Genomic DNA, 25640 nt, shown 5'->3' on the forward strand with positions numbered 1-25640 from the left:
AACTGTGCAAAATCATTTAGAGGTTAAATATATACCTATCACATAATCCTTCTATTCTATTGCTAGCTATTTACCTAAAAAAAAAAAAGAAAAGAAAAAAACATATGTCCCTTCAAAAATATGTACACACATGTTCACAGCTGCTTTATTCTGAAAGAACAAAAATTCACTGTCAGGTATTTATCACAGGAGAGGTGAAAACATTGTTCCACAAAGATCTATATGAGTTAGTCCATGGTAGATTTAATCGTAATAGCTCCAAAGTGAATAGCTTTGAGTAGCTATTTGAATAGCTCCAAATATACTTCAAAAGAATGAATTGTGGTACATTCATATCATGGAATACTAGTCAGCAATAGAAGGAACATACTACTAATACATCCAACAATGTGGAAAAATTTCAAAAACATTATACTGAGCAAAAGAACCAAATACAAAAGAGGACATACTTTATGATTCCATTTATATGACATTCTAGAACTAATCTATTATCAATGAAATTAGAACAGTAGGTGGGGGCAGGGACTGACTGCAAACAAGTAGAAGAAAATTTTTTCAAAGAATGAGGTGTGGTACACAAGTGAATTTATTTGCTACAACTTACTGAACTCTATACATATGTACATTTTACTCTATGAAAATTACATGAATAAATGAAGTGGAGAAGGGTAGACATCACTAAACTCTTTTCACTTACTACTATTGCTAATTATATTAAGAAATTTTACAATATTAAATCACCTTCATATACTTGGAATAACCTATATTTAATTTCTGGCTTATTTTTTAACTTATTGCTGGATTTAATGATAAAATTATATTTATGCTTTTCATGTTATTTTTATAATAAATATAATAATATAAATACAATATAATAAATATAAACTCAAGGACATTATTTTATTTTATTTATTTATTTATTTTTCTTCCTGGTGATTTTAGCTTTTTTTTTTTTTTTTTTTTTTACTTTACAATATTGTATTGGTTTTGCCATACATCAACATGAATCTGCCACGGGTGTACAAGTGTTCCCCATTCTGAACCCCCCTCCCACCTCCCTCCCTATACCATCCCTCTGGGTCATCCCAGTGCACCAGCCCCGAGCATCCTGTATCATGCATTGAACCTGGATTGGCGATTCGTTTCACATATGATATTATACATGTTTCAATGCCATTCTCCCAAATCATCCCACCCTCACCCTCTCAAAAACAATTTCATGCATATCTACAATAAAGCAAATAAATAATTATGTGATATTATTAGAAACACATTCACTGAAAAAGAAAAAATACATGAATAAACAAAACCTTATGTAAAATTTCTACAATATTAAATTTTATTTTTAAATATTAGTATGAACTCATGATTCAGTAGAACATACTTTATTGATATTAAGATGCACATATTTGTATCCTATGTTAACATATCTGGAATAAGGATGTATTTTGTATTAGTTGGTGTCTTAAAATTAATAAGCGGTGTTTTTTTTCCCTTCTTAGCAGTACATAAAATTACAATTGGACACATCTTAGATTCAATTAAACATATTATGTTTTTGAACTAAAGCGATGACACCCCTAGTATCACTACCAACATCGTATTTTGATCTTTAAATACCATTTCTGACTAAAAGGAGCCACAGTTATTTGGATTAAGTGGCTGATTCCAGGGTCTAGGACAAAGCATATTCAATATGAAACTAGAACAGAATGCAAAGAATCATTTTAAAACTAATAGAGTTATGTATAAAGGGCACAAGAGCTAATTTCAAGAGTTTCTTAATGATCTAACTTGCCACCATTTGAGCCACAAAGAAGCACAAAATTACAACTATAACTGATAGAAACATGTTGAATCATGGTGATAACTTAAAAAGTAGAAAGCAAAAAGACAAAAGAAAAATAGCTGACTACTGCTGGAGGGGTCTATACATTAATTCCTCATTTTAAAAATCAGCTCTATAATGAAGCTTTCATAAAAAGCATCCAATGTCTACAGGCATTTGATATGTGTATCAGAATATAGGCTATCCATGCATAGCAACTTAGTTGAACTTACATACAGTTGACTAGGAGATTTGTGCAACAATTTTAAAAGATTTGTACAAGAAATTTTCACACATTTGTATCTGCCATTATGATATGCCTGTTCCAAGAATATATGCAAACTCTAAAATATTCACGTGAAGAACAGGAAAATAGGTTGAAGAGAAGTGTGGAGTGGAACAGAAAGAGGAGGCAAGGTAAGTATCAGCTTATACTTAGAATCTACTTCTTTTAACTAGTATCAGTTACCATTGAAACATGCATCGTCAAAAGACTAAAACGGTTCTAAAAATGTTTTTATATTGATATATATAATGTCTTCAGTTTAGAAACCTAAAACGTCATTGGATCTTTACTCATTCAATATTTACATAATCACTGCACAGGTGGAAGCTAAATTTCAGTTTCTGATGGTCAGTTTAACCTTTAAATCACCTGATTAAACTCTGTCTTCATTCTTAAAATCTCAAATTAGCAAACAAGCCACAATATAATATATGCTATAGCATAGGTCTTCTGTGAATAGCTGGGATCTTCAACTGCTTCAGCTGCAATACAAGCCCTTGAGCCTTGGCCCAATATAAACCAATTTGAATAATCAATATGACAACCTTATTTTTCTAATGCAAACAGGATTGCTACAGTAAGATGTCTCACTGCCACATCACAGTCATGGCCTCTTTTAACCCCTAATTAGATTGAGGCGATTATCCCTGCTCTTCCTTACAAGTGTACAGCTTGGATAAGGGATGACAAAAGCTATCTGCCACTTATTCTGCCTTTGCAGACAGCAGGTTATCCAGGGAGATAGAGAATAAAATCAACAAACAATTGTTATTCATATCATCATCTAAAGTGTTAAGATAGTCACAGTTTCCATACATGCAGAGTGAATATAGCCCAGAGCATGAGGTAACAGCAGACTGCTTAAGAACATCAGGGTTACACAGATGGAAATTCATGGTGATGTTGGGGAATTATGTCTAAATCAAACTCATTTGCATAAAAAGAAATGATCAGGGATTTGTCTTTTGTATATAATATATCAAGATTTCATTATGTTTCTCTTCATGAATTCTTTGAAGCTAAATTTTAATATTGATTTTTCTAAACACATAGTATTTATCATGAAAAGAATATCAAAACTGATGGTTTGCATAAACTTAAATGCTTTAAGATTCAATTAAAATATGAAACTTCTTTCTGCTCACTGTGATACTACACTAGTTCTTACACTAAATTTAGAGAATCAAGAATTATTTAACTAGTTTTGTGGATTTCAAATGTTTTTAACTCATAACTATTTCTCAAATCTTGGTCATCACTACAGATCCATTATTAACAAAGTAACTCTGGTCACTATAAAACAATCAAGGATAGTTGGAAAGACACCAGAATGACAGCTTCCTAGCAAGTTCCTCACATAGAAGGCTGGACCCACTGATAAGAAAAACTTTGGTGGGAGTATGCCGGTGTACTCTGAAGATGATAAAGTCACAGTGGAAGTAATTAGAAAAGAAAATACTGGAAAGGACTTTGTATCTTTTCCTTTTCACTTGCAAGGGTCAGTAGGTGCCTCTTCCTAAGGTCATAATCATTTTGCTGGAAGAAAAAGAATCAGAAGGCCACCATCTTTTCTATTGAATTTGTTTCTATTTTTTATTATTCAGTTATTCTAGTCAATCAACACTGTTGCCTTTAAAGCAGGCAAGTATATTTTTTCCTAATAACTGGGGCTCAAAACTTCATGCAACACTACTCCAAGAACAATTAAAACATTTTCAATATTTCCATTAGCAGCAAAAATGTGCCACATTAGATTAATTTTTATAAAGAGCCATAAGTTACTGAACCCACCTCCTCATGTAGAGTGTTAATTACTTAGTTATCAGTGGATCATTTAACCAAGCTGAATCATGATAGTTTAATTCAGTGATTGTCAACCTGTGTGAGCCATATAAAACTATCTAAAATGCATGCCTTGTTCCCCTGATACAGGTTGAAACATGACTTCACTCTTGAAGGAAGGACACCGCACACACTTTTAGATGCAAGTCATAATTCACTTCTAAATCCACTCCAGAGTGCCGTTCTTAGAGACAGAAACTCAAGGTTTCTATATATATTTTTCACAGAAGGTTTGGAGTCAACAGTTTTATTTTAAACATCTGATTTTAAGTAACATGCTTTTCTTACATCCCAGATAATATGTATTTTTGTAAAATGGTATTGATAAGAAAAAATCAATTCTCAAAATATATAGGAATACTTTGCAAGATATGATAAAAAGTATTAACCTTTGTGTACTTAAACTGAAAGTTAAGATCTCAATCAATTATGATTTTATTTCTCTAATCCATTTCTGATCTTTAAAATATATATGCATTTTATATATTTATGTATATACAGAAACATACATAAACATGCATGCATACTTTCCAGAAGTAAACATACATTATATACATCTACTGCAGATTTCAGACTAAAATATTCTAAGAATTTAGTAAAACATATGCTGACAAAATTTCATAAAGCCAAACTACAGTAAACAAAAACATATAGACAGTTCTCAATTATTTTCTAGTCATATGGAGGTAAACCATCAGTGTTAAAATGAAAAAAAAAATCAAAAAGAAAAGAAAGGAACAACAAATAACATTTTAGCCAATGGGCAAAGAATAATGTCACTACTACCCTCCTATCTATTTTAATCATTATTTTACTACTTCTCAGTTTTCTTTGTTGTTTCACTGAGATATGCTTGTAAAGTTATTAACAATTCCTTATTAAAAGTACAATAAAATGCTAAACACCTGAATGACCTGAGAAAAGCAAAGCAAAATATTAAATTATAATATAAAAACTACTGATTTTCAAACTTTCTTCTTAGCCCAACTTATTATTAACAAACTCCAATATTGTTAGTATATCTCAACAATACTCCCACTCAGAAGAAGTAATGCATTATTGGTTTTTTGCTTTGATTAAAAGCAATGCAGCATACTTTAAATTTAAAACCATAAAAATTGAGGTCAATAAACAAAAGGTCCATGAACCTCACCCAATTCTGGATTTCTAACTAAAAAGTGGCATGACAGTCACAGGTTGGTTGTACACGTGACTAGAGAACAAGCAAGGGCAAATAATTTATTCAGGATATGCGCCTTAGTAATTTTGAAACCACTTTTATACAAAGACTAATAACTAGTTATTTATCCCTACTACTGACAAAGAAGAAACAGGAGAGAAGAAGAAAGAGGATAGCAGATTTAGGTCAACTGCAAGAAAGTATTTCTAGAATATGTCTGTTAAGTACTCGGACAGGTTCCTAAGAGGCTGGAATTCTCTTAGGTCAAGGACTTTTAAAAGAATACATTCTAATCTTTCAGGAATGGTTTCTCTGGAAGCAGGGAAATGGACCTGTGAGTCCTTCTCATCTTAAAATAAAATTTTGAAACCATGTATTTAGGTAAGATCATGCTTTTGTAGTCATGTTTCATTCATAACTTAAAATGTATCTAAGAGAAGTATACAAATAATGGAGTATTCAAGAGCTGAGATGGAAGAGAGTTAGAAACAAGGGGGGTAACTTATGTAGGGCTCAGCACTGTATGAAGAGGACAGTAAAGTGTTTAAGCTCTTTAAAAACTAAAAAAATTACAATTCTGTATCACAGTAATTCTTTATATAAGTTATAATATCATTTAACAAGACAGTCTATACACAAATTATGAAGAATTTCAAACAAATCAAGTGGAAATAAAACCCCCTAAAACTGATATAAGTAGAATTATACAAATCAATTTTATTTACTTTTTTAAATTAATTTCTTCAACAATATTAAGCTAACAAGTTCATTTTGTTTTGTTTTGTTACCCATGGGGAATAAGTATTATACAAAGAGAAAATATACCAAGTAATTTATTTAGACAAGAATGTGAACCTTAGAAATTATACCACTATAAAAGTTCTGTTTATTTATATTGCCAAGACAAATTTTTATTGGACAATCACCAAATAACCAAAGTTTACATTACAAATAATGGAATAAACCAACATCTTTTGATTCCTGATATGATATGTTGAGAGGGACTCAGTATCATTTCTGTGGTATTTTTGGCCAAAAAAAATTTTTTTAATGTACAACCTAAATCTGTTCATCAGGAAACATTAAACAAATCCAAACTGAGGGACATTACACAAAACAACTGGCCTATATAGCTTTATAATGTCAAAGTCATGAAAGACAAAGAAAAGCTGAGAAACTGTTCCACATAAAAGGGGACAAGAAAACTAATTGCAATATATACACTGGATTAGATCCTAGATGGAGGAGACGGGTGATGACGTTAAACACGAGGGTGGAAAATAATGACAGACTCGTGGGCTCCAAAAATCACTGTGGACGGTGACTGAATCCATGAAATTAAAAAATGCTTGCTCCTTGGAAGAAAAGCTATGACAAACCTAGACAGCATATTAAAAAGAAGAGACATTAATTTGCCGACAAAAATCCGTATAGTCACAGCTATGGTTTTTCCAGCAGTCATGTTCGGATGTGAGAGTTGGACAGTAAAAAAGGATGAGTGCTGAAGAATTGATGCTTTCAAACTGTGGTGCTGGAGAAGACTCTAGAGAGTTCCTTGGACTGCAAGGTGATCAAACCAGTCAATCCTAAAAGAAATAAACCCTGAATATTCACTGGAAGGATTGATGCTAAAGCTGAAGCTCTGATACTTTGGTCATCTGATGCGAAGAGCCAACTCATTGGAAAAGACCCAGATCCTGGGAATGATTGAAAGCAGGAGAAGGGGATGATAGAGGATATGGTTGGATGGTATCACCAGCTCAGTGGATGTGAATTTGAGCAAACTCTGGGAGATGGTGAAGGACTGGTAAGCCTGGCATGCTGCAATCCATGGAGTCACAAAGAGTCGGACACGACCAAGCAACTGAACAACAACAAAATGACATAACCAATAACATGGACTATTGATAATACCTTTGTATCAATGTTACATTTTTATTTTGGTTACTATACTGCGATTATGTAAATAAATTTCCTAGAAATATATATCAAAATATTCAGGCATAAAGGGACTAATGCCTGCCACTTACACTCAAATGATTCTTTAAAAAAAAGTGTATGTGTGTGTGTATTCACAGAGAGAATTTGATAAAGCAAATGGGCAAAATGTAAACAACTGGTAAATCTGGATAAAGGATACGTGACAAAAGATACATGAGAATTTGTTTTACTCTTCTGCAACTTACATGTAGGTTTAAAATTGTATCAAATAAAAAGCTTCAGAAAAATCTTGATTAGGCGTATTGTTTCCTATACAGTACTTTCAGTTCCACCCAGGAACTTGTGTCTTTCAAATCTGACAGCACATCAAAAAACTCAGATTTACTAGACCAGGAAGAGTTACCCCTAAAAAAAGTGTGTACATACTCTTTAAAATATATATATATGTATATATATATGTTCTTTAAAATAAATAATATATATATAAATAATATAATCCTAAAACACTTTACTATATTTAGAAATCAGAACTTTATAAAACTGTATTAGAAAGCACAACAAACTAAAAACTCCTAGTAGATTTGGGTATTTTGTCTTAAACTGCTTTCATCTGATGATAATTTGACAAATCATAATCACCTGGGGTTTTTAGGCATCCCATTCCTAAAGGCGACGCCAAACTCAGTAACTTTTTCAGAAATTTTATCAATAATAATACTAGAATTGAGATAATATGATGGAAAAATTATGGCATATGGTATAAAAAAATGACACCCACTCTCACCCATTAACTTCATAATAAAGGGGCTAAAGCCATCCAGATCACAGTACACAGTTCTTAGCAGTTTACTACTTCATCTGAATAAAGTTCTAAAAGTGATATTAGCCTGATGGGATAACTGATCAATCAACAAATGTCTGAAGACCTATTTCTTGTTAGAAGGCCTGAAACTGCTTCACTGATGCACTGGATTTCTTACTTCCTTTCCTCAGATTTGTCAGTATCCATCACTTTTTCATCACCAACTCTATGGACATGAGTTTGAGTGAACTCCGGGAGTTGGTGATGGACAGGGAGGCCTGGCGTGCTGCGATTCATGGGGTCGCAGAGAGTGAGACACAACTGAGCGACTGAACTGAACTGAACTGAATCACTTTTTCTAATCATCGAAAAATACCAGCAATTAAATTTTCCTATGGAAAGGGCATTATGTTCAGAAATGACAAAGTAAATGTTCTGTCATCTGCCAAAATAAACTATCATACTATACTTGCTGTAATTCTAATCATTTCATTGATTAAATCAATACATATTTGGCAAGAGTGGTATCATTTTTGGTATATAAAAAATGAACACTCACTGCTAGTGGTGGGAGATGGAGGGGGGATATGTACTGCAGTCCCACAGTGCAAAATGATAATGTGCATTAACCTCAAAAAAACAACAACAAAAAAATACTCTTTGACACAGCAAGTTCATTGCTAGGAATACAGTTGACCCTTCAACAACACAGGCTTCAACAGCACAGGTCCACTTACACATGAATATCCTTTCTAGAGTAAGTAAATATTAATAGTATAATACGACACAATCTACAGTTGACTGAACTTGAGGATGTGGAACTGTGGATATGGAGGGACGAGGTATGCGAAGCACTATTAGTTATACACAGATTTTACTGCATGAAAGATCAGCACCCCTAACCCCCTAACGGCTCAAGAGTCAACTGTATAAGCAATATACATATAAAGAAGATATTTATATATAAGAATATATATACATAAATATACATAAATGTAGGTATGTACACAAACAATATACGTATGAGACTATTCATGTACTAGAATGTTCATAATTTCAATTATAAATTAAAACATCTTAAATGTCCACAGACATAGGGACTGAATAGGTTACTTTCAATTTATACAATGCAAAGTATGCTACTCCTAAAAATGAAGACATAAGTTGTACATCTGTTTAACTTTTATATTAAACTAGGAAATATATACACAAATGCAAAAGTGCAATCAAAAGTGTTTGCACCTTATTTTGGAGACCACTATTCTAAATAATGGGCTTTGGCATTCTAGGCCAGGCGATGGCGAACTACAGTCTTTAGGCAAAACTGGCCTCATTGCCAGTTTTTGTAAATGAAGTTAGCTGGAACAAAGACATACCTAGCCATTTATGTATTGTCTATGGCTGCTTCCACACTACAACAGCAGAGGTGAGTAGTTTTGACAGAGACTATTAGCACACAAAGCTAAAAATGTTTACTACATGAGCCTTTACAGAAAAAAAGTTCTGAACGCAGTATAGAAAGCTAGTTGACATTTCTCTCCAATGCTTTTCAAACAGCCTTTCAATCTTTGAATCGTATGACAAAATCATCTAGACTAGTGGTTTTCAAACTACCTCTGCATGTGTGGAAGGACAGTAAAAGGAATCCAATCCATCCACTCACCCAACCAAACAAGGAAGGGAAAACAAATGGAGCAAGGAAGCAACAAAAAAAGGGAAGAACAAAATAAAATGAGGAAGATAGAGGGAAAAGGGGATAAGACAAGTCTGAAGGCCACTGATGGATCTATTCCCTCCACCTTCCCTAGGGGTGGAGGGAACCTGGAGGACAACAAGGGGTTCTTGTTAAGTAACTAAGTTTGTATTCAGGAAAAGGAAATGAAAAGTTTCTAATATAAAAGTATAAAAATGGCAGTTAATAATGTGCTAGTTACTAAACTATTGCCTTAGCCATCACCCTAAACACCCTGCTAAGTCACTTCAGTCATGTCCGACTCTGTGCAACCCCATAGACGGCAGCCCACTAGGCTCCACCGTCCCTGGGATTCTCCAGGCAAGAACACTGGTGTGGGTTGCATTCCTTCTCCAATGCATGCAAGTGAAAAGTGAAAGTGAAGTCGCTCAGTCGTGTCCAACTCTTAGCAACCCCATGGACTGCAGCCTACCAGGCTCCTCCATCCATGGGATTTTCCAGGCAAGAGTACTGGAGTGGGGTGCCACTGCCTAGACCCTAAATCCTTGCAATCCCAGTCTCTTCCCTTTGTCTCCCTAGGAGTGATACCTGATTCCTGCTATTACTATCTCTTGTTCTCTTCTGAGTGTTCCCTTTTGCAACACCATCCAATAGCTATTTAACCAATTCCCCATAAGAAATTCTCTAATAAAATACTAGTATGGTTTCACCTTCCTGAATGTTTCTTGACTGAGGATACAATGGTATTAGGTAATCCTTTTTTTAAATGAAATTAACCTTGTCTTTAGGTGTTATCTCTTCAAGAAAATTAGAGATACCAAGGGAACATTTCATGCAAAGATGGGCTCGATAAAGGACAGAAATGGCATGGACCTAACAGAAGCAGAAGATATTAAGAAAATGTGGCAAGAATACACAGAAGAACTGTACAAAAAAGATCTTAATGACCCAGATAACCACAATGGTGTGATCACTCACCAAGAAGACCCAGACATCCTGGAATGTGAAGTTATGTGGGCCTTAGGAAACATCACTAGTGGAGGTGATAGGATTCCAGGTGAGATATTTCAGATCCTAAAAGATGATGTTGTGAAAGTGCTGCACTCAATATGCCAGCAAATTTGGAAAACTCAGTAGGGGCCACAAGACTGGAAAAGGTCAGTTTTCATTCCAATCCCAAAGAAAGGCAATGCCAAAGAATGTTCCAACTACTGCACAATTGCACTTATCTCACACACAAGTAAAGTAATGCTAAAAATTCTCCAAGCCAGGCTTCAGCAATACATGGACAGTGAACTTCCAGATGTGCAAGCTCGTTTTAGAAAAGTCAGAGGAATCAGAGATCAAATTGCCAACATCTGCTGGATCATCAAAAAAGCAAGACAGTTCCAGAAAAACATCTATTTCTGTTTTACTGACTACGTCAAAGCTTTGACTGTGTGGATCACAATAACTGTGGAAAATTCTGAAAGAGATGGGAATACCAGACCACCTGACCTGCCTCTTGAGAAACCTGTATGCAGGTCAGGAAGCAACAGTTAGAACTGGATATGGAACAACAGACTGGTTCCAAATAGGAAAAGGAGTACGTCAAGGCTATAGCCTGTTGTCATCCTGCTTATTTAACTTATATGCAGAGCACATCATGCAAAATGTCAGGCTGTATGAAGCACAAACTGGAATCAAGATTGCTGGGAGAAATAGCAATAACCTCAGATACATAGATGACACCACCTTTATGGCAGAAAGCAAAGAAGAACTAAAGAGGCCCTTGATGAAAGAGAAAGAGGAGAGTGAAAAAGTTGGCTTAAAACTCAACATTCAGAAAACTAAGATCATGGCATCCAGTCCCATCACTTCATGGCAAATAGATGGGGAAACAATGGAAACAGTGAGAAACTTTATTTTCTTCGGTTCCAAAATCACTGTAGATGCTAACTGCAGCCATGAAATTAAAAGACACTTGCTCCTTGAAAGAAAAGCTATGACCAAGCTGCTGCTGCTGCTGTTGCTAAGTCGCTTCAGTCGTGTCCGACTCTGTGCGACCCCATAGATGGCAGCCCACCAGGCTCCCCCATCCCTGGGATTCTCCAGGCAAGAACACTGGAGTGGGCTAGACAGCATATTAAAAAGCAGAGACATTACTTTGTCAACAAAGGTCCATCTAGTTAAAGCTACAGTTTTTCCAGTAGTCACGTATGGATGTGAGAGTTGGACTCTAAAGAAAGCTGTGTGCCGTGTTGATGCTTTTGAACTGCAGTGTTGGAGAAGACTCTTGTGAGTCCCTTAGACAGCAAGGAGATCAAACCAGTCAATCCTAAAGGAAATCAGTCCTGAATATTCATTGGATGGACTGATGCTGAAGCTGAAACTCCAATATTTTGGCCACCTGATGTGAAGAAATGACTCACTGGAAAAGACCCTGATGCTGGGAAAGACTGAAGGCAGGAGGAGAAGGCAGGATGACAGAGGATGAGATGGTTGGATGGCATCACCAACTTGATGAACATGAGTTTGAGCAAGCTCCAGGAGTTGGTAATGGACAGGGAAGCCTGGCATGCTGCAGTGATGGCATTGCAAAGAGTCCAACAAGACAGAGCGGCTGAACTGACTTAGGTGTTATACTTAGAGTTTAATTTTAGTTTATGTAAACAATATTTTTATAGGTTATCACACACAATTAAGTCCCTCTAGAAGTTTTTTCTAAAAAAAAAAAAAAAGAAGAAGTTTTTTCTGTTAGATGTAAGTTTTTTTCCCCACAATTCTTATGGTTAACCTGTGAGAACACCTCAACAAGTCACTAATGTGTCTGTTATACTTTTACCTTAATCTGTCCTTTTACCTTGTAATTAAAAGGATGCAAATTTTCCTTTTAAATAAGATAAGTAAACTCTTTAGTTCTGGGCAGCCAGTGAAAGACTGGGGAGTAGACTTAGGCAGCAAGTTTAACAGGGGATTCAGTAAATAACTGAAACATAAAATCTTGGAAAAATGCCATATATATATATATATATATATATACTGATCAAAATATATCTATTTATATATAATATATACTGGATTTAGCCACAGTGGGGAGATAAAAAATCTCTAAATATAAGATATGTAACTACCTTCAATAAGATAAGAGTTATTTATACAACTATAAAACTATTAACATATCAAAATCTCAACTACCTTGGGAAAATATATTTAACATCTGGCAGCCTCAGTTTACTCACTTGTAAAGAAATAGACTGGACTAGGTCTCTGCTGCTAAATATCTCCAACAACAATCTATAAAACTTTCTTTTTGCACTGATGTATAGGGAACTCAGCATCATTATCAAGAGAGACAAAAGACTGGTTTTATAAGGGAAAGAAGTAAAGAGGTAAAGAAACAGAAAACCAAGATTAGTGAGTTTTTAAAACATAATTTGGAAGAAATTTAAATATATCATGTTATGTTCAATGGAAGGACTGATGTTGAAGCTGAAACTCCAATACTCTGGCACCTGATGCAAAGAGCTGACTCATTTGAAAAAACCCTGATGCTGGGAAAGATTGAGGGCAGGAGGAGAAGGGGATGAGAGAGGATGAGATGCTTGGATGGCATCACCGACTCAATAGACATGAGTTTGGGTAGGCTCTGGGAGTTGGTGATGGACAGGGAGGCCTGGCGTGCTGCAGTCCATGGGTTCACAAAGAGTCGGACATGACTGAGTGACTGAACTGAACTGAACTGAAAGAAATTCTTTACTTTCCTCCTCAAAGTCGAAGAAAAGGAAAAAATACATATCATTGGCAAGTTATCTGTTTAAAAAAACTAACAACGTCTTCATTTCTATTATCATAGTCTTTGAAGACATTTACCAAATCAGAAAGGATACTTCCTAAATTCTCTTCAAGACAGAAATATGTCTTTTGTTGTCTTCCAATTACAAAAACTAAGTTTGATACTCTTCTCTCAAACTAAAATATTTGATCACCTGCCATACAGTTGATCATATGCTTTCATGGCTTGTTCATAAAAATAATTATATGTAAAGTACTAGTTAAAAGTTCATAGGATAAGCCAGATCATTTATCATTTACGTATCAAAACTAGTACCTTTGGATACAAGGGCAATTTGGTGAAAAATAGTATCAAATTCTAGAGTTACTCTGATTGTTTGCTTTATATCTCACCGGCATTACTATAGTAGCCTTGATAATTTCCTTCTAAACTTTAAAATTTACCACCTATATACAGAAGATATGAAAAAGGTTTTAATTTTGAATACAGATTTAACCATCTACTCTTTAAAAAAAAAATATAGCTATTTCAAAACTGAAAACATCAGGCTTTAATATTCAAGAGCTACCATTACTATAAAAATCAATTTTGCATAAGTCTGTCCAGCATAATCTCATTAATGCAGTACAACTTATACTGCTGTTAAGTGCATGGAAAAGAAGTCCAGAAGCACAAAATCACATATGTAAATGTTAACAGTGGCTAACAGTGGCTACTTCTGAGGAACAAGATAGGGGAATACAGAGCAGAGTGGATCATTTAATATACTTTAAATGTAAAAAAAAATTATAAAGCATATGCCTATAATAATAACTTTTAATTAAATTTTTTATTAAAAAAATAAAGTTACAGCTATCCCAATGTAGAAATCTGAGCTTTAAATTCAAAGAACATATTTAATCATTTACTTAATTCATTTATGGATAAATCTTACTTTAGTACCTTTTAAGTATAAAGCACTGTTTGTAAGTTCCAGGAATACAACAATGAACAAGAACCGTATCCTTTTGAAGTTTATATTCTGATGGGAGTATTAAAAAAATAATTATACTCTGGATATAAAATCAGGTATAAAGTAATGGGATAGGGAAACAGTTAATTTATATTAGGTATGCAGGAAAGGCCTCTTTAAAAAGGTTATGCTTGAACTAAGGACCTAAATAATGAGAATGCAAAGCCAAATAGTAAGATCCTAGAGGAAGCATTCCAGAAAGAGGCAACAGCAAGTGCGAAGGTCTAGAGAAGGAAAGAACAGTGTGGATAGAGCCTAATGAGTGGCAGGAGATAATCAGGAGGACAGGAGCCTCTGGGACTTAGATACTTTGAGGTAAGGAAGTCAGTAAGAAGTCACCAAAGGGCATGAAGCAGAGAAGTGGCATAAAAGGACTTACATTTTAAAAGATCCCTCTGACGGCTGTGTAGATAGATAATGGTTTGTATGGAGGGCAAGACTGAGGGTAAGAAGACCAATTAGGAAGCTAAGCAATATACCTCAGCTGGAAGAGGATGGTGGCTTGTTCATATCTGTACAGATATCACCCCATTCAGATAGCAACAGAAATAAGTAGAAGAATAGTGAAATAACTGTTATATTTTGAGCTTAATTTTTAATGTGTGGAAATGTGCTTTTTTTCTCTTGTTCTGTAGGTGCCTACGTAATATCCCCAATTTTGCCTCTTAGTCCATAAAGCCTAAAATATTGACTAGCTGGCCTTCTAAAGAAAACATTTACTGAACCCTAACTGAGAAAACAAGAGTGTAGAAATTGAAAAATGATGGACTCAGGTAGAAGCCTTGAGCTTCTTTAGCATTCAGAGAAGCAGGAGCCAGTAAAGGAGTGGCCACTGAGACAGAACTGTAGCAGCTCAAGAGAGGAAGGTATCTCAAGAAGGAGGAAGGAGACCTGAGAGAAGATTAAAGGTGGAAAAATTGTGCTTAATACTGCTGAGAAAATCTGTGAGATGATAAAAGAGAAATGTCTACTGAATTTGGCAGAAAAGAAGTCACTTGACAAGAGCAGATGACTTGACAAGAGCTGTTTCACTGCAGAAATAAAAAACAGAAACTCGAGTGTGTTAAAGAGTGAACAGGAAATGAAAAAGTAAAAAATAAAATCAACTGATATTCCTCAGAGCAGAGAAATGGTATAGAGCTGTAACAGATGAGAAGTCAATAGTGGGTTGAGGTTTTTTGTTTCAGTTTGTTTCAGTAAAATGCTGGTAAGAATTATCCAGTAAAGGGAGGAACTGATCCCCACAAGGAGTTCAACTAGAAGAGGTAATGGGATTCAGAGCACAAACCATAGAAATAAGGACACTTCTTCCATTTTCACAGGAAAGAATGAAACTTATCTGCCTAAGAAGGGAAGTGAAGATAGAAAGAAGGTGATGGATGATGAACAGTGGCATGCCTGATGGTCTCAACAAGGTCAAACATTTTTATAGGGGATACTAGAGTGAATGACTTGAAAATGTGGGACATGGTGGACAAAGAAAGGGATACATGCTAACAAGACTTGACTGTGGTTATAGCTGGTAACAATGGCAAGCCTGTTAACTTTTAAAGACGTGAACAAAGGAGTAGGCAGCTTAGAAAGGCTAGGGGCAAAAAAGTGGTTATAAGTGAGACAACAGAGGCAATATGAGTGATAAATAATGTTATGAATATTAGCAAATGCTTAGATACTCCCTCCATAATATCTGCTGGTCAGAATGTTTTACACACACACACACACACACACACACAAAAAAGAATGTTTTACACAATGTACATAGTACACTCTATGCAAATGAAAATTTACAACTGCTCTTAAAACGTCAAATTTAGAATGTTTCTCTTAACATTATTTCTTATTAATCTAAACACGTACTCAAACTTATCAGGCCAATGAAATAGCAATGAAGTTTTTAGAACTTCCATGGAGAATTTGGTAATATAATATGTTTTTAAAATATTTGTATGTAGCATTTCTGAATCACACCATATACTTTAAATTGATGGAAGTGAAAGATGGGTAAATTAGATTCATTATACCAACCTTCTATTTTTTCATATGTCTGAATCTATAATAAAAAGTTTACAGAAAAACTAAGTAATGAGAATGTGGACTGACAACCACAGTCCTTAGACTATATTTTTGATGAAAAGTAGGCTTCCCTATTTTGAAGGACTGGCATGTTGAGCTCTACAAAATTTCCTGAGGCAAAGCGATAAGCATAGGAAAGGCATCTACTTTATGAAATCTTTGTCCTGGAATAGACTCTATGAATCTTTCAAAACAAAGGAGTTCAAGTTTGCTGTTCAGAACAATACACTGCACATAAAAGATTACTAATGACTTATGAACTCTTAATGTAGCATGAATCATGCCAGCAACACTAAGATATTCGTTTCAACAAATAACCTATTTTATTTTATAAACTTCACCAGAATATTATCAACAGCAGTATTAGAAAATGGAAAGCTAATGAAATTAGGAGGCAGCACCGGCATACTGCACACTGTGTTTCTCATCACTCTAATGCAGAATTTAATGGATGAGGGATCCATCTTTTAACTTAAGGGAAAAAAAGGCAAAAAAAAAAAAACACTCATAAACCTAGAAAAATAGACCACCATTTGACAAAGTTATTAGAGAATATTTTGCTACCAAAATTCAATAAACTGCATTAGTGGAATCAGGTTTTTTTTTAATAAGAAAAAAAAGCATACTTTACTCTTGTCTCTTATTATAGTTCAAAAGCCTGATTATCTCAACAGTTTCTTGTTCTCCATTAGTGATACCTGAAGTAGTAGATGACTGAAAGATTAGAGGATTATAAATATTATTTCTATAAAGATGTTTTCCTGACCCTAGAAGACTAGTCAAGAGGATATTATAAATATTGAATAATATCAAATTTATAGAAATCAACACTTTTCACGAACACTGGATTCTCTACCAGTGAAATATAGCTTTTAATATCTAACCCTGATTTTATTTGATATTATGACCAAATATTTTTCTGAAAAGTAAATGGCTATTAGCGATTTCTACTATAGTTCCATAACAGCAAAGGCAGAATCCATGTTTAGGTGATTACTGTATGTTTTGATTCAGTTATCTGCAGGGTGTCTGCATGGTACTCTAACTATTTAAAGCTAGCAAAAAAAGATTACAGCTCACACTAACTGGATTTTCACAGCTCCCTATCATTCGGCTTGAATTCCTCATGGGCAGATTAAAAGGGCCAAGGCAAACAATAGACTTTTTACAAGGTGGTTATTGAAAAAAAAAAAAGAAGAAGAAAAAGAAAAGAAAAGAAAAAAGTATCTTTTTTCCTTTATGGTCAAAAAAAACAAAATTATTTAAGGAAGTAGCCACATGAAAACAATGTTAAATGTATAATAGAGTTAAAACTCTGAATGTTACCATATAATAATTCAAAATCAAGAAATTAATAGGATCTGAGAGAACTGTAGTTTTCATTCTGAAATCTGTAACATAGACTATATGAATAGTTATGCTATCAGGAAAATAGAACTGGGAGGACCTAACTTGCTACTATACTGTGGATAAACACACTGAGGCTCAAAATACTTACATGGCATTTCCAAGTCACTTACTGCCAGACCATCAGGTAACTGTAAAAGTATTTCATGTTCTTTTTTTAACTACCTTCTCATTCTCTACTAGTTTTCCATCTTCTCTCACTTTAAAGGATCAAAAGACGTCCCTTGCTGGCTAAGCCCTGGACAAAAAGCCTTCCTTATGTATTACTCTTCTAATTCTTACCCAATTCCTGAAAGTAGTTATGTTTATCACAGCCATTTTATAGATAAAGAAACCAAGGCTTAAGGAGATGCCAAGTGACTTAAAGTGACTTGATCAAGATCATACAGCTAGTAAATGGAAGAGTGTTGTGTGTTTAGTCGCTCAGTCATGTCCATCTGCCTCTTTGAGACTCCATTGACTAGCCCACCAGGCTCCTATGTCCATGGGATTCTCCAGGCAAGAATACTGGAGTGGGCTGCTGTGTGCTTCTCCAGGGAATATTCCCAACCCAGGGATTGAACCCAGGGATCTCCCACATTGCAGACAGATTCTTTACCATATGAGCCACCAGGGAAGCCCAGTAAATGGAAGAACTGGATTTAAAATCAGGTCAACAATCAGGTCTGAGTTATTAAGTGTTGTGCTACACTTAGCTTCTCTATTAGCTTCTTTTTCTCAATTTCATGGATAAGTCCCATTGGTTTTATACCCTTCCTTCCATTCACCATTCATTCACACAACTCATTCAAACTCCACCATTAAGTGTCTCCACACTACTGTTTAATATTAAATAACTGGTTATTTTCTGAAGATAAAAGATCAAGATCCAGTAAAATAACAGTCCTTCCTTTTCCACTGCCACTACCTTAACTAAGGCTTTGTCACCACTCTCACCATCACTTACGCTAAGACTCCTCGATGATCTCTGTCTTTAATTCATTCTCCTTAGTGCTGCTTTCCTGACTTATTATAAAATCCTTCAAGTCAAAACTCTTTTGGAACCTCCTCTTATATTTCCTTCTTACATTCTTCTTAAGCCAGAATGAACTAAAGATCCCAAAAGGAAAACTGAATTTTAAAATATGTATTTGTACTTGTTTATCATTTTTCTTAAAGAAATTCTAGAAGGACATATAATAAAACTAATGAATGTAATGACTGTATGAGAAGGTAGGAGAGAAGGAATTAGGTGGATGGGGGACAAAGTGGGATAGAGACTCTACTGTATGTATACTTTATATAATGTACAATTTTGAACTATATAAATATATTGCATATTCAAAAAAGATGAAAGGGGAGGAGAGAAAGAAAAAAAAGAGAGAGAGCGAAAGAAACAAAACAAAAAGAAAAATGAACAAAGCTCAATGTCACCCTCTTCTTTCCAGAAAGCACTTCCCACATTTTCTGTCTGACAATAAAACATTAATTTCACTTCAAAAAAAAAAAAAGCAAATAAAAATGGTTTCCCAAATACACTGTGATTCCTCTTGCTTGAATCCTTCTGTTTTTCCCTCTCCTTTTTACTTCCTCATCCATGTTCTTCCAAATGGTCTAGGTATCAACACTTCTGAAAAACCCCAAAATATTTCTCACTTTGGGTTAAGTGTCCTTCTGATATGTTGTCCTAGAATGGTGGACATCTCTCTGATACAGCACTCACATTACACTGTTATCATCAATTTACATGTCTGACTTCCAAACTAGATGGAAGTTTCTTGAGATCAAAGACCATGTCATCCATTTTTGCAATAACCAGTAACTATAATAGTGCCAGACACATTTTAACAGCATCCAAAGTATCCATGGCACAAAGCATTTATTTTTGCTATAGCCTTTGGGTCAGGTCCAAAAGTCATCACAATTTAATCTTGCCATACAGGAAATATTACACTGATCACTACAACCCCAGCCCCGCCACAGGTCGCTCTAATTTTCAAATTCTAAGTAAAATACTCAAAGAGGTGAAGATATAAAGGAACAGAAAATCTAACACTCCAGGCCAAAACTCTCCTGAGTTCTACACGTACATATTCTCTGCCTGCCTATCTGTCCTCTTCAATGTTCCAAGGGCTTCATACACTCAATACATGCAAAGCAAACTTATGATCTTCTCCCTCATACCATTGCTCTTGCAGTATAACCCATGATTAATAAAAATGTAACATCAACATTTCACTGAACAAATTGGAAGACCATTGATTATCCTTAATATCTTCATCTCTTTTACCAAAATCTTTTCTCAAATAAAATCCATTATTAAGTATATGAATATATCTCAAATTCATCAACTTTTCTATCTCCAGCAACAAACCCTGGTCCAAGCTACTATTACATCTCCCCTAGACTACTGTGCTACTTATCTGGTTTCTTTGCATGCACTCTTACCCTCTGCAATCTGTTTTCCACAATGCAGCTGGAGTGATCTTTTCAAAACACTAATCTGATCACATTATCCATCAGATTAAAACACTTCAAAGGCATCCTGCTAATCTTGAGATAGAGACCAAAATCCTTAACCAGGTTTACAAGGTCCTGCAGAGTCTAGCCCCTATCTGCTTCTCTGGCCTCATCTCACACTGTGCTCTCTCTTGTCTCCATTCTAGTTATTCTGACCATCTTTCAGTCCCTGGTCATATTGGACTGCCTCCCATCCAAGGACATTTGCTAATGTTTCCTCTAACAATAATGTTCTACGTCCATCACTCAATAATTTCTATTCATCCTTATTTCTTCAGGAAAGTCTACCTGACTCCCTCATCCTCAGTCATATGTCATTTAACACTACGCATCCCTTATCCTTGACACTTATCACTGCTGAAACTTTGTATTTATTTATGTAGTTCATGGCTGCTTTTTTTGCCCAAACAGATTATAAACTCCATAGAGTCAAAACCATAACTGTTCACCATGGGATCTCTAAGACCCTGCTCAAATATACTGCTGATGAACAAGTAATAGACAGGAGGGAGGGCATCTGTTACGTAGACATACCTACACTATACTCAATCACCAGCATCCTTGCATACGGAAAAGGTAAAGACTCCATATCAAAGTAATTGATTTAATGAGAGAAGCCTGATAATTATTATTGTTTTTCAGTCACTAAGTTGTATCTGACTCTTTGTGACCCCATGAATTGCAGCACCTCAGGTTTCCCCGTCCTTCACCATCTCCCGGAGTTTACTCAAACTCATGTCTACTGAATCGGTGGTGCCATCCAGCCATATCATGCTCTGTTGCCCCCCTCTCCTGCCCTCAGTCTTTCCCAGCATCAGGGTCTTTTCCAGTGAGTCAGCTCTTCGCATCAGGTGGCCAAAGTATTGGAGCTTCAGCTTCAGCATCAGTCCTTCCAACACTCAGGACTGATCTTCTTTAGGATTGACTGGTTTGGTCTCCTTACAGTCCAAGCGATTCTCAAGAGTCTTCTCCAACACCACAGTTGAAAAGCATCAATTCTTCAGTGCTCAGCCTTTTAGTCCAACTCTTACATCCATACATAACTACTGGGAAAACCATAGCTTTGACTAGACAGACGTTTGTTGGCAAAGTAATGTCTCTCTTTTTTAAATATGCTGTCTAGGCTGGCCATAGCTTTTCATCCAAGGAGCAAGTGTCTTTTAATTTTATGGCTGCAGTCATCATCAGCAGTGATTTTGGAGCCCAAAAAAGTAAGTCTGTCACTGTTTCCATTATTTTCCCATCTATTTGCCATGAAGTGATGAGGCTGGATGCCATGATCTTCGTTTACTGAATGTTGAGTTTTAAGCCAACTTTTTCACTCTCCCCTTTCACTTTCATCAAGAGGCTCTTCAGTTCCTATTCCCTTTCTGCCATAAAGGTGGTGTCATCTGCATAACTGAAGTTATTGATATGTCTCCCGGCAGTCTTGATTCCAGTTTGTGCTTCATGTAGCCTGGCATTTTGCATGATGTACTCTGCATAGAAGTTAAATAAACAGCATGACAATATACAGCCTTGACGTACTCCTTTCCTGATTCAGAACCAGTCTGTTGTTCCATGTCCAGTTCTAACTGTTGCTTCTTGACCTGCACACAGATTTCTCAGGAGGCAGGTAAGGTGGTTTGGTATTCCCATCTCTTTCAGAATTTTTCACAGTTTGCTGTGATCCACACAGTCAAAGGCTTTGGCGTAGTCAATAAAGCAGAAGTGGATGTTTTTCTGGATCTCTCTTGCTTTTTCTATGATCCAATGGATATTGGCAATTTGATCTCTGCTTCCTTTGCCTTTTCTAAATCCAGCTTGAACATCTGGAAGTTCATGGTTCATGTACTACTGAAGCCTGGCTTAGAGAATTTTGAGCATTACTTTGCTAACATGTGAAATGAGTGCAATTGTGCAGTAGTTTGAACATTCTTTGGTCGTGCCTTTCTTTGGGATGGGAATGAAAACTGACCTTTCCCAGTCCTGTGGCCACTGCTGAATTTTTCAAATTTGCAGGCATATTAAGTGCAGCACTTCAACAGCATCATCTTTTAAGATCTGAAATAGCTCAACTGGAATTCCATCATCTGTGCTAGCTTTGTTCGTAGTGATGCTTCGTAAGGCCCACTTGACTTCAATTCCAGGATTTCTGGCTCTAGGTGAGTGATCACACCATCGTGCTTATCTGAGTCATTAAGATCTTTTTTACATAGTTCTTCAGTATATTCTTTCCACCTTATCTTAATATCTTCTGCTTCTGTTAGGTCTATACCATTTCTGTCCTTTACTGTGTGGTGAATACTTTATACTTTATATTATGTGGTAAAGATTTTATTAGGCAAGTATTACCTGAATAATGAAACTAGACAAAGAAGAAAAACATCTCTTATGAATACAGACACAAAAATCCTCTATAGAATAGCAGCAAACTGATTTCCACCACAACAAAATGAGGCTTGTCTCAGGAATGCAAAGATGGTTCAATATTCAAAAGTAAATCAGTGTACTCTATCTTATTAACAATCTAAAGAAGAACAAAACCCACATGATTGTGTCAAATGATGCTGGAAATGTATTTGACAAAATTCAGCACCTACTACGAAATACAAAATCCCTAACAAAGTAAGAACTCCTCAACGTGATACAGGATATGAACAAAAATGTAGTGAAAGCATTTCATCATGATGAAAAATTAAATGTTTCCTCCTAAATGTCCTTGCTTGTCATTCTTATTGAAAATAGTACTAGAAGTCCTAATTTGTGCAATAAGGCAAAATAAATAAAGAGTATACAACTTGGAAAGGAAGAAATAAAACTGTCCCTATGACACTCAACTGTGTATATAAGGTGCCCTAAGGACTCTAAAAAAATGCATTTACTAGAACTAATAAATACATTTAGCAATGCTTCAGTTCAGTTCAGTTGCTCAGTCATGTCCAACTCTTTGCGACTCCATGAATTGCAGCACGCCAGGCCTCCCTGTCCATCACCAACTCCCGGAGTTCACCGAAACTCTACAGAATATAAAGTCAGTGTACATGTGCACACACACACATACACACACGTTATACATCAATTTTATATATATATATATAATATTTCTACATATTAGAAATGAACAATTAGAAATTGAAATTTTAAACCAGTATCATTTAAAATAGACCACACCAGGGCTTCCCTGGTGGCTCGGTGGTAATGAATCCGACTGCCAGTGCAGGAGACATGGGTTCAATTCCTGCTCATCGAGGATCCCACATTCTGCAAAGCAACTAAGCCCATGTGCCACCACTATTGAGCCTGTGCTCTAGAGCCCAGGAGCTCCAAATACTGTGCTCACGTTCTGTAACAACTGAAGCCTGCAGGCCCTAGAGTCTGTGCTCCACAGCAAGAGAAGCCACAGCAATGAGAAGCCCATGCACTGCAACTACCTGCAAATAGAGAAAAGCCCATGCAGCAATGAAGATCCAGAACAGTCAAAAATAAATAAATAAATCTAAATAAATAAATTGAAAAAAAACAGATCACCCCAAAGTGAGATACTTAGGTATAAACCTAAGAAAACATGTACAGAATATATATGTTAAAAACTAAACAGGTTAATAAGAAAAATCAAACCATGTTCATATCAATTCTCTCCAGACTGACCTACAAATTTAACATAAATCCAGCCAAAATTATTTTTTTACTTATAGACAAACTTACACTAACATTTATTTGGAAAATCAAAGAACTAGAAAAACTAAAACAATTTAAAAAATAAAATTAAAGAAACCACAGCAATTGATTTTAATGACTTACTATAAAGTTATAGTAAACAAGACAGTGTGATACTAGCAAAGGAATAAATAAAAGACTGAAATAGAATAGAGAACACAGAAACAAACCCAGACAAATATGACCAATTGATTTCTGACAAAAGTACAAACGCAATTCAATAAACTGCAGTCTTTTAAATATATTGTGTTGGAACAACTGAATATTTAAACATCCATATGCAACAAACAAAAACCTCAACTTAAGCCTCACAACTTATACAAAAAACAAAACACATTTTAAAAAAAAGCTTCAGAATACACTATAGCCCTAAATGTAAAACGTAAAACTATAAAACTTATTGAAAAAAGGGTAGGGGAAAATCTTCATGGCCCAAGGTTGACCAAAGAATTCTTAGATATGCCACCAAAAGCACAGCAAATTAAAGATATAGCCCAGAGGAGCCAAGATGGCGGAGGAGTAGGACGGGGAGAACACTTTCTCCCCCACAAATTCATCAAAAGAGCATTTAAACGTCGAGTAAATTCCACAAAACAACTTCTGAATGCTGGCAGAGGACATCAGGCACCCAGAAAAGCAATCCAACTCTTCGAAAGGAGGTAGGAAAAAATATAAAAGACAAAAAAAGAGACAAAAGAGGGAGGGACGGAGTTCTGTCCCGGGAAGGGAATCTTAAAAAGAGAGAAGTTTCCAAACACCAGGAAACCTTCTCACTGCCGAATCTGTGCCGAGCTTTGGAAGCACAGAGGGCAACATAACAGGGAGAAAAAATAAATAAACAATTAAAACTCGAAGATTGCGAGTCCTACGGTAACTCCCCCAGCGGAGAAGCAGCGCAGACGCCTGCACGCGCTATTAGCAAGCGGGGGCTGGGCAGGGAGGCGCAGCGCGGGCTGCATCACTTAGAGTAAGAATCTGGCCTGAATACCCTGAGCACTATCTGAGCGAAATAATTTGGGCTAGCAAACCAGACTGTGGGATATCTACCACGCGAAAAGCCAGCCCCAACCTAAGACACCGCCAGGCCCGCGCACGGAACAAAGAATTGAAGAGAGATAGCTGGCTGCAGACCTTCCCCCTCCGGTGATAGGCAGCCAGAGCCGGAAGGGGGCAATCACAGCCCCAGAGAGACATTATCTATAAAACTGTAAACAGGCTTCTCTGCTAACTAAAACTTCTTGGGGGTCTGGACGGTTAACATCTGCCTGAAAAGGTGCGCCGGTTTTACACCCAGATAACCAAGCGGTGGGGAGGCGATAAGTCGCAGCATTGGCGCTCGCCAAACACCTCATCACTTGAGCTGCTCGGACCTGGGAAGAGCACAAAACTCAGGCCCAACTGGGTCTGCGCCTCTGAGGACTACCCGAGTGCCTGAACCTGAGTGGCTTGGACCTGGGAGGTACATGCAACCCAGGGCCAGCCTCGGATTGTTCCCGGCAGAACAACCTAGAGCCCGAGCAGTGTGGGCAGGGAGGCTACACGCGCCGTGAGTGGGGGCAGACCCAGGGTGGCTGAGGCACTGCGAGCGCACGCCAGTGTTATT

At 36.1% G+C, this 25640-nt stretch overlaps 1 protein-coding gene across 1 annotated transcript in view; it reads right to left on the minus strand.

The window, feature by feature from the left end:
* The window catches only part of RSRC1 (arginine and serine rich coiled-coil 1), a 241637-nt gene that overhangs the window by 89767 nt on the left and 126230 nt on the right, over positions 1–25640 (minus strand). The window lies entirely within an intron of this gene.

The sequence above is a fragment of the Bos indicus x Bos taurus genome, chromosome 1 (assembly GCF_003369695.1).
Source record: "Bos indicus x Bos taurus breed Angus x Brahman F1 hybrid chromosome 1, Bos_hybrid_MaternalHap_v2.0, whole genome shotgun sequence".
NCBI classification, from domain to species: domain Eukaryota; kingdom Metazoa; phylum Chordata; class Mammalia; order Artiodactyla; family Bovidae; genus Bos; species Bos indicus x Bos taurus.